The 10,654-nt window shown below is 27.8% G+C and overlaps 1 protein-coding gene across 1 annotated transcript in view; it reads left to right on the forward strand.

Moving 5' to 3' along the window:
- Nucleotides 1–10,654, forward strand: part of LOC117178663 (pancreatic lipase-related protein 2-like) — a 248,376-nt gene that overhangs the window by 119,828 nt on the left and 117,894 nt on the right. The gene's annotated exons all lie outside the window — the stretch shown is intronic.

The raw sequence follows: 10,654 nt of genomic DNA on the forward strand, positions 1-10,654 counted from the left end.
TATAATAATTATTAATATAATATTCATAATGAGCTGTCAATGTAAATAATCATATTGAGGTTATGTTTACTCCGACTTAAAGAATTTATGTGCATTTGAAAACTTATAATTACCGTATGCCTATTTTAAATTTTCTTTTCGGGCTAGAACTTTTGAAATAGTAAATATCTACTTTCGCTTTTTTGTTTATAAATTTATATATTATTAAAGTATTATAAAGTAATATTACATTGCACCCATTATTTGAATTGCTATCTAACGAGAATTTTCGTTTGCTGTCGCTTCGAGCGCCAGCAGTCATATCCGGTATCGGCTCAAGGTCAAGTCCGCAGCGATTACGTCAGGGCCGTGCAATAAATATCTGGGGCCTAAAAATTAAGTTTACATAAAATCTCTGAAATTAAATTAGGTTAGAATTTCAGTAATTAAATCGAATAAGCAAGCTAATATGGTTTACAGGATTTATTTATTATATTTCAATAAAACTTATGTATTTAAAAATAAGAATAACTCACATAACTTGAGAAAAATTTGAATATCTCTTCTTGGAATAAGTCTTTATTCAAGATTTGCAATTGAGGATACTTTAATTTTTAATATTTGCAATTTATCATGTAGCTTCGTAAGTTTTTTTACATAATTCAATTTTAGATACTCGCAATTAAACACTCTACAATATTAAAAATGTATAAATAAAAATGCTGGATAATTCTGAAGATCTAAACTTAAATTTTGAACTCTACATTTTCCAAATTGAAGAAATTTCTATTGGGCATCATCAGAATTGAAACTGTTTTAATGGGGAAACTAACATAATTTTCAACTTTTAATTTGAAAAATAATGAAGTTTTTATTTTTAAAGATGCATAAATAAAAATTCTTAAATTTGAATGGTTTTTAAGGTAATAAGTTAAGTTTTAAATTCTAATTCTTCCAAATTAAGTAAGTACCAATGTCCAAAATATAAAAAATATAATTAATTTGTCTGAATAATTTTTGCTAATGATTAATGAAATTGATGTATTTTTCAATTAAATTGAATGGTACAGTATTATTCAACTAAAATTGTGATTTTACAATTTAAATTCTAAATCGAAGGAGTGGCTACATTCATTGGTCTTCACCGATACTACATTTTCTGTAAGATTTTACAGAAATATATTTTCTTATCTTGAATAAAAAATTGATAATCGTTGAGTAATTGTCAAAAATTTAATTATTCACCTATGCTCACCTCTGCAGCCTGATCCACCCAACTGATTATTATGTATTTTGCCAAGAAGTTTGCACACATATTGTCAATACATGCTGACAATTTTTCCGATATTTAGAATGTTTTGATCGCGAGGATATAAGCTTTTGGGAATGTAAAGAATTTATTTTATTGAACAATGTTTTTCATTTCTTACAATAATAAATTTCCTCATAAATTAATTAAACCCTTTTTTCCTACTAAATACACGGAAAAAAATTTTTGCATCTCACTTAACGGAAGAAAAAGCTAAAAAATTAGTAGAAAAACCTCTTACATGACGAAAACCACTAAAATGGAAGCACTGAGGCTTACGTCAGGGGCGTCAACTTCGATTCATGGTAATTACATTTTTAATTTCCCACTTTAATGAAATCTTATTTTATCTTGAAATTTTACCAACTAATATTTATTAATAAATACTAATCGACAATGTGCATTTTTTTCGTTTAAATAATTTGTTAAACTATTACGCCATTTGTAAACTTTCTGCAATTGTTATAAACAAAGTATGCATCGGATCGAAAAAGCAAGTGCACCATTGCATTCCTCTCGAAAATATCTAGATGTGAATTTTTCGGTTTTTTCTATACGTAATTATATGTAATTATTAAAAAAAAGTAAGAATCATATAAAAAAATCCGAGCCGACTCTAGAGGTGTGTTTACTTTTTTGATACTACTGTTAGTTTAAAAAAAAAATTAATTACACAATTTTCAAATCCATATCTACGGGCACGGAGCAACATTGCGCTGAACAACAAATGCGCTAATTGTTAAAAAAATGGGTATAAAAAACAAAAAAGTTCGTATCTAGATATTTTCGAGAGGAATGTAATGGTGCATTTGATTTTTCGATCCGATGCATACTTTGTCTGTAACAATTGCAGAAAGATAACAAATTGGTTAAATAAAAAGAATGCACACCAAGATATTTCCCTGATGAATCTAGAGGTGTTTATTCTTTTTTGATAGAAGTCCTAGTTTTAAAAAAATTAATTACACAACCTCACAATCCATATCTGTGGCAAACTTCAACGTCGTGAAAGATAAGGGAGGCGATGGAAGATACTGCGTAACTATCGGTTTACCAAACTGTCAAATAAAGTCTAATGTAGCAAAAATGAAAAGCTCACTCACAGTGGACAAACTTTCATTAAATATGCAGGAGATTATAACATAACCAAGATTAATTTTTCTCTAGAATCCATTTCAAACGTTACCAAACCTTTAAGTAAGTAATAAATTTTTTACCCAAAAAGAATAACCGAAATTTATCATTCTGTAACCGTTTTTGCGGGAATTATTGTCGTTGCATAATTTAAAGTTTGCTTGACTTTACATTTGCAAACATTACTTAACAAGCATGGAACTTTATCCAATTTTTTCTGAGTGTGTGATAGAATAGTTTTCAATAATTACACCACGTGCATTAATGATTACTTTTGAAAATCTTTACTTCACATTTGGAAAATTTAATCTGCGTTCCCAGGAAAAAAGTATCCATTGAAAATACGACTCTGCGAATCTCGTATCTGTCATTTGCAGATTCAGAAAGTTAAAACAGAATCGGTTTCCGTCTATGTGAATCGGTCATTTTCTCAAGCAGCTTCGAATCTGCCATGCACAGCAAAGACAATTTTTCAAGTAAGATTATATTGAATCAGTTTCCTCCTTTTTGAATGAGACCGACTGTTTTGAGGTTAAGCTGCCATATTTCACGCGATTTTTTAAATTTATAAATTATCGAAAAATTAAAAGAAATCGTGCGCAGGCCTACTAGATTCCTTTTGCTATTTCAGTTATAAGTCTTTTACGGCATATAAGTTAGTCAACAAAATTATAACGACTAAAAGTCTTTAAAAAACAAATCTGCGGCAATTTTGGAGTTCCACTGACAGATACGCAATTCAAAAGCCTTCGAAACCCATTCAACAGAAGTGAATGGATTTTTGTTTCCTGGGTCATTAAAGTTTACCGAACTGTTATTTATTCTTTAATATTTCACAAGACACAAATTACTACAATAATATCAAACATTCTCCTTTTGGCCCATATATCTCAGTTATACTTAAAAGTTCGGTAAAGTTCCCTAACCAAATTTTCTCCGTGTACCGATTGGTTCCTCCACATACTCGTAGAGGCGCGGCAGGCAATTATATATTCGGTTGCGCGAAATCATAGTGCATTTGAAACCCAAAATGGTAATAATCTAATTTTACTTTATAAGTGAATGAAAAAATAATTTTAATTAAGTAGTAAAGGTCTTCGAATAAATTCGAAAATTAAATTACTTAATATCTTTATAAAGATATGTATACTTACGTATGGTGATCCAAAAGATTGGTGAGCCAAAGATACGAAATTGCTAGTTCTAAAGAGTTGATATTAAAAAACTCTAAAGACTTTTTGAAATCAAAATTAGCCCTAAAATGTAGTAAAGAGGTCCTCAAATTTTGATCTCTGGTAAATTCTATATTTTTTTCTATATGTATTAAGATGTGGATAATTTTTTGGATATATCTTGATTGAAAACTGAAGTTTAATTTCGCTTTTTTGTATTTTTTACAACTTTCTTTCAACTGTAATTCATAACGGCATAATGTAAAAATTACAATTGAACATGAGAAGTCAAAACAATCATCTAGGTACAGTTAAAAATTACAATTGAACATGAGAAGTCAAAACAATCATCTAGGTACATGAAGTTGAAATAAATATTTCTTTCCGACCATACAAAAATTTCCATTTCAATATTGAGTCTATCAAATTAAAAAGGAAGATATTTTAAAATTATTTACGCCTAAAGCTATAATGCTTGAAGCCTCTTGTTCTTTAAAAATGAATACATTCCAATTAAGATTGGTTCCCTTCTTCTTCAATCTTGTGAACAATTTCCCAGACATTCAAGATTTTCTATTAAATTGTTATCCCTCTTCATATTTCTAAAGGAAAAAAATGTAATTTTTTAAAACGAGAAAACATATTTTATTTCATAGCCAAAGACGTAAGAAAAAATGTAATGTCTGATTTTGTATTAAATTTAAGGTTTTAATATAAAATATTTTAATATGTTTAGAGCAGAATAGGCAGTTTCACAGAAGTTTTGTATCAGTATAGTCAGTTTAAAGAATTTTGTTTGCAATATTTTATAAATATTTGTGACCTAAAGTAGAGATTTAAATATTTCATTAAATTTCGTCATTATTTAACATTTTTATTTTCTGAAACTTTATTTCTTTATAATCAGTAGGGAATTATATTGAATCTCGAGAAAAAAATTGCAAAACAATTTTTGGCGGAATATTTCTGGTTTTAGGACCAAGCAGAATTTATTTCAATTAGTTAATAATTAAACCGAACATTTACATTTTGTCTTGCTTAATATCTGATACGTTTAAGTGTTCGGATGCATAATTTAGTTATAACAAATTAAAGAATAAGTTTAAAAATACAACAGCAAAAAAACAGACAAAAACATTTTTATTAAACGTAGAAATAAGATACTTTATAAGAATAATAACTTTGATTTTTTCAGAAAAAAACATAAGAACAAATGTTTTTATGTAATACGTAAGTGACGAAATTTTTTCATTAAATCATATTTTTCTTATGTGATAAGCCGTGGTTATTTCTACCGTCTTGGAGAAAAAAAATACTCTATAAAGTTTGACGTAAGGGTCATTTTCGCAATGTAGCGTATACGTAAAGAAGCCTTACGTTGAAACGAAGATAGTGAATGTCTTCATGCAAACGGCAGATTTGGCTTAACCCGTTTTGCCTCTCGACGGATTTGAAAGATTTTTCACCTTGGCGCACGTGGTATTTTCCAAATTAAATTTTTTATGCAAAAATAAAAAATCAGGGTGTCTGCTAAAATGTAATATTTTTCCTCGATTATTCAAATCGAAAAAAAGCTTTAAGAGTGTCAAATAAAAAATTTAAAGCTTAAAAAAAATTTTTGAATATAAGAATCAAATCTTAAACCATTAAAAAGTTTTACATTGAAATTTAAATTGGTTTTGAATTTAAGGGTTCAATACCGTAACATTGACAACTTTGAATGTTATAAGCTTATAACTTATAACAATGTTATAAACTTAACTTCTAACAAACTTATAATTTGATTAGGTCTAAATTAATGGCCTCCAAAGTTAGAGAATCCCCAAATACAAACATTTAGAATTCTGCCTTTCAATTTTAAATTCAAAATGTTAAAAATTAAATAATTTGAATTTATCAGGTTATACTTGAGGCATTTTCAAAATGTAACAAATATTACGGCTTTAATTTATAATTTATCAACTCTATGAAAAACTTTTTCAAATCATACAATTCGTGAAATTTCTGCTTATAATAATTATTCAATTTGAATGTTTTAAAATGCAAATATATAAGAACCTTTCAATTCAAAATTCCTCTCGTTATAAAAAGTTTTCGATTTGGTGGGCTTTACATTTACTCCAGTTTTTCACGGGGTTTGAAATTGAATAACTTTCCCATTGCATTTTTAAATTATTTATATCCTATAGCTGCCAAAAAATGTATTGCAGAATCATATTTATTCCATTTAAAGCGTTTAAAATTAAATAATTTGAATTGACAGGTTATGCCCTAAGATATTAGAAATTTAACAAATATTGAGATTTTGAATTTTAAATTCATAAACTAGTTTCTTCTATTAATTATTATTTTATTTGTTCGCTTCTAAAAGAAAATAATTACACTGTAATTTAAATTTATTTCGTTTCAAATTCGTATAATTTAAAACCTTTTAAATTTAAAGGCTTTAAAGTTATAATCCAGTTTTTGAAAATGAATAATTTTGAATGAAATAATTATTTAATTGCTAATATGCTTCTAATTTGAAATAAAATTGTCGAATAATAAAGTATTTCCATAAAAAAGGTTATGCTTAAGTTTAAACGCTTCTTTATATTTTGACATTGTCTACTTCTGACAAATTTCTAACAAAAAATTTTAGAACTATTAATGAACACTTTCCATTTTAGAAGATCCCAGTTTAAAATTTCAAGTGGAAAGGTTTCCAAAATTTTAATAATTTAATACTTGAAATATTTACGACAGCAAAATTCTAATTTAAATCAAGGGAACTTTCATACATTTTAAAAAGTAACTACTCCTGCCGCCCATAATTTGACGTGATATGAATTAATATATTTCATTAAATTTTTTTGAGCTTTAAAACAATCCTTTCTCATAAATAAAGTCACCGTTATTCCCTGTTTTCTTTTCAGTAGCCACCCTGACAATTGGCCCAAAAATTATTATCATTCCACACTTTTCGTTGGTTTTTTGTATATAGTTCAAATGAATTAAATTTACTTAATTTACTTTTACGGCTGTTAAATTTAAAAATTTACTTGTCAGAATATTCCACATTGTAGGATACTCCTGTTGAGATGTCTCAGTAAACTATACGCGGAGATTATTTTAATATAATTTCTTCTCTAGATCTATTCTTTATTATTATGAGTCAGTTGTAATCCCAATTACTTTCCTGAGTTTTTTGTTTGAACTTACCTAATTATTATACTAATAAGGGAGAACATTAAAAAAAAATTTCCAGCTTATTTGAACAATCTTCGTTGTTGAAGCTAACTCGGTGATAAGCGTTGAATAGAGAAATATTAATATTTTAAGATTTCAGCGTAAAAATGAAGATTATTCAATTATTTTGAATGCGCGATTTTTCTGTCTAAAATGTCATTATAAGAATAGGATATCTCAGAAACTAATTTATTTATATTTCCATAGCGGCCGCCACATAGGTTCCTATTACCCAAACGAGAATGTGTTTTCAATATTTTTAATATTCCATTCCCCAAAAGTGTTCATATTCTTAGATTATTTAATTCATTCTAATAAGTTCACAAAATATACATAATGGATTGTTTTAATTCCTTCATATGGAATATAAATTTTGAAAATTTAATTTTAATCAATTCAAGTCCGCCTCTCTAGTTTTGAAATTATTTTAATTCACAAATTTTAATAGATTTCTTTGATGCATTTTTAAGACGTTTAAATAAATTATTAAAATGTAAGCAAATATAAATTTGAATATTTTTCGAATTTATAAGTTACAGAAAGATTTAATAGTAAAAAATAGGTTAAATAAATGCTTTCGTTAAATTTTACTAAGTGAATTGAGAGGAATAGGACTTTCACTTTTTCTATTCCCGTTGGGGTATTTTTAGACGAAGGAAAAATCTCGTATTCAAAGGAACACAAATTCTTAATTTTTCTAAATTCAACGCTTATTACCGGGAAGAAACAATCTACTTATCTGTATCCAATAAAACTGTTAATATGCGTATTGTACATAAACTTGTAATTGTACTTACTAAAAACTAAGAATAAAAAATACACTGAAACCAATCTTTCTTTAAGTTAACTGCTATATCACCTTCCATTAACTACATAATAATTTATATGATGCTCGATTAATTAAATAAATTGCAGGTAAATATTCAATTCGTGAAATCTGGTAGAAAAACATTATGTCGTTTACATTATACGGAACTAGCATTGATAATTTTATTTTTCAATATGGATGCACTTTTTTAAAAATATTATTGGATTCAATACTTTATTCAAGTTTAAAATTTAACTACAGACTCGTTTTAATTTGACTAAATTGTACTTTAATTGAACACCATTTAACACCATTAAACATCATCAATTTTAAATGAACTTTACATCAATTTAACTGAATTTTGAATTTTACAAAATTGTATTTACCTTTTTAAAATGATCTAAATTGTATTCAATCTTTAAATTTAGTTTGGAAAATAATTTTTTAAATGCACTACAATAAATCATAAGGTACAAAAAGAATTCTGAAAAATCTGCTCGCTACGCAGGCACATTCTCATCGCGCTTTGCGCGCGCAGCTTGCTTCGCTCGCAAGTTTGAGCGCGCCTAGAGCTCGCCACTGTTGGTTCTCGCGCTTTGCGCTCAATTATGTATGTACCTCGCGCTACGAGCTCGGCCTTTATATTTTCGCACATTCTTGCTTAAACATTTTAAAATTATGACTCAAAACATCCACCAGAGTAATTTTGTTTTTGTGAATTCTCTTTCGTTAAAAGAGAGTTTGAGCGTACCTACGGCATGCGAATGATGGCAATCGCACTCCGCACTTGGTCTTTGCATTTCTTCCGCATTCGGGCACAGACCTTTTAAAATCAAAGGTAAACGGAGCGGCAACTGCAATTTTGTGATTTTGATCTCTCTTTTGTTAAAGCTCTTTTGGCGCTAACGAATACATCCTCATCACGTATCTCGTGCTTCGCACTCGATTTTCTCCAATATGTCAACTTTTTTACATTATAGACAACACTTTTATTACAATTATAATACATTTTTCAGTTAACTCTGCCTGGGATTACTTATTAAAAAATTGCAAAATAAAAATAAAATTGTATTTATCATGATTACTTTTGTATTTGTTTCTTATTTTGTTTTAAATGTTATTCTAAGCTGCTCTGAAACATGTATCATTTCAATAAATGTATATCATTACAATTCATAATATGCATAAAAATTGAATCATACTAATTCTTATTTCCTTGTTTTTAATATTTTTTATTTTTAATGTTGTTTTTTTACGATTAAATAAAAACTACTGCGCATCTGCATAGGGTCTAATACAGGAACCTATATAGGGTCCTATATAGGAGCCCATTTCATCTTACGTCTTGCCTGTGCTTTTTCCAAAAATTTAATTTTTTTATTTTTAATCTTATTTTTACGAAAATAAATCTACTCGTCATATCGAAAAATGGTTGTTAATAAATTGATAGATCTTTTTAGGCGAACAACTTTTGTCTGTTAATTTTAGTGTATACCGTGTGCCGTTTTTTCAAAAAAATTTAAGATTTTTATTTTAAATGTTATTTTTTACGACTGAAGCAAAGAATACTTGTTATATCAAAAATTATAGTTCTTTTTTAGATGAACAAGTGTTGTCTCATTTTTTTTCGTAACATGTGTCGAAAAGTGATTCATTATGAATTTGTAGTTTTTTCCAGTGCGAGTAATTTGAGCTTTTTCATTGTTTTCGTATCTTGCATAGTTTAACGAAAAAATGGAATTTGTGGATTTTTTATTTTGTTTTGGTAGTATCAAATTTGGAATGTTCAAATTTTCGACCAAATTAAAAGTGTTGTTATCATAATCCTGTAGGGCCTTCAAAAAGCAAAGTTTTCAACTAAATTTTAATTAACTTTGAAATTTCTCTTAATTTTTAAATTTGTCGCAATTTTATTTCAATATCAAGTTTAGTTTTAAAAAATAATTTTCGAAATTTCACTAAAATTCTAAAGTACGAAAAAAATCTTTTTTTGATTGATTTATTATATCGAAAATTAATTTTAAAAAAATAATAATAAATAGAATATTCTTCGGTCCTCTTTAATTTTAATATAATTAGGTAATTCAGTGTTCACAATATTTTTGGCGTACAGAGCCAGCCGACGGACTCAGCTATAGCAAAGTTTGCTTTAGTGATGGCGAAGGCGAACGCGAGAAACAGAAAATCAAGTTCGGTTTGAAATTCAACAACTTTCAGTGTGCGCCCCGGCCCATCCTGCCCACTAACGTGGTCGGTGGACGCGGTTGTCATGGGAACGGCGAAAAGTTGAAAAGGGCAGCACCTCGGTATGGTCGAAAATGTAGTTATATATATATATATATATATATATATATATATATCGGCCGTCCCCGCCACTGACCTATGCCGTATCTAGGATATAATATCTTTGCGTACACAAACTATATCCTAGCAAGGTTATGCTTTATTCTCTGCCTTATGGAATATTATTAAATTATTTTAAAGGTAAATGAGAATTTGAAGGTTATGTCTGTCAACTAATTTGGGAACCTAAAACTTTAATTGAATATCTAAAAGTTAAATAGTATAGATCTTGCTCATACTATTTAATTAATGAAGTTGAAATAAATGATTAAAACTGGATATTTAAAACGAAATAAATACCATTAGTAGGTAGGAATTGTCCATGAAGGTATTCACCTCGAATACAAGTTAATTGATTTGGTTTTTGCTCCGATAAACTAATAAAATGACATTAATTCAGTTCAATATATATATTTAATGCCGTCTTGGTTGAAAATTAATCTGTTTTAGTTGGTTGACGTTTTCTTTTCAATTGAAAATTTATCTATATTGTTGAAAATTCAACTGTTTTATCGAAAATACCTGGTTTTCGCTTTGTTTCAGATTTAAATATTTCTTGAAAATTTGTCTTTTTCGGTTTTTTATTTTTTTTTCTGGATTTACATTTGATATTTCTTCAATTTTGCACATTTGGAATTGAAATTTCTTGACTTTCAATATATATGTGTGTATGTATGTGTA

The sequence above is a fragment of the Belonocnema kinseyi genome, chromosome 8, assembly GCF_010883055.1.
Source record: "Belonocnema kinseyi isolate 2016_QV_RU_SX_M_011 chromosome 8, B_treatae_v1, whole genome shotgun sequence".
Lineage (NCBI taxonomy): Eukaryota > Metazoa > Arthropoda > Insecta > Hymenoptera > Cynipidae > Belonocnema > Belonocnema kinseyi.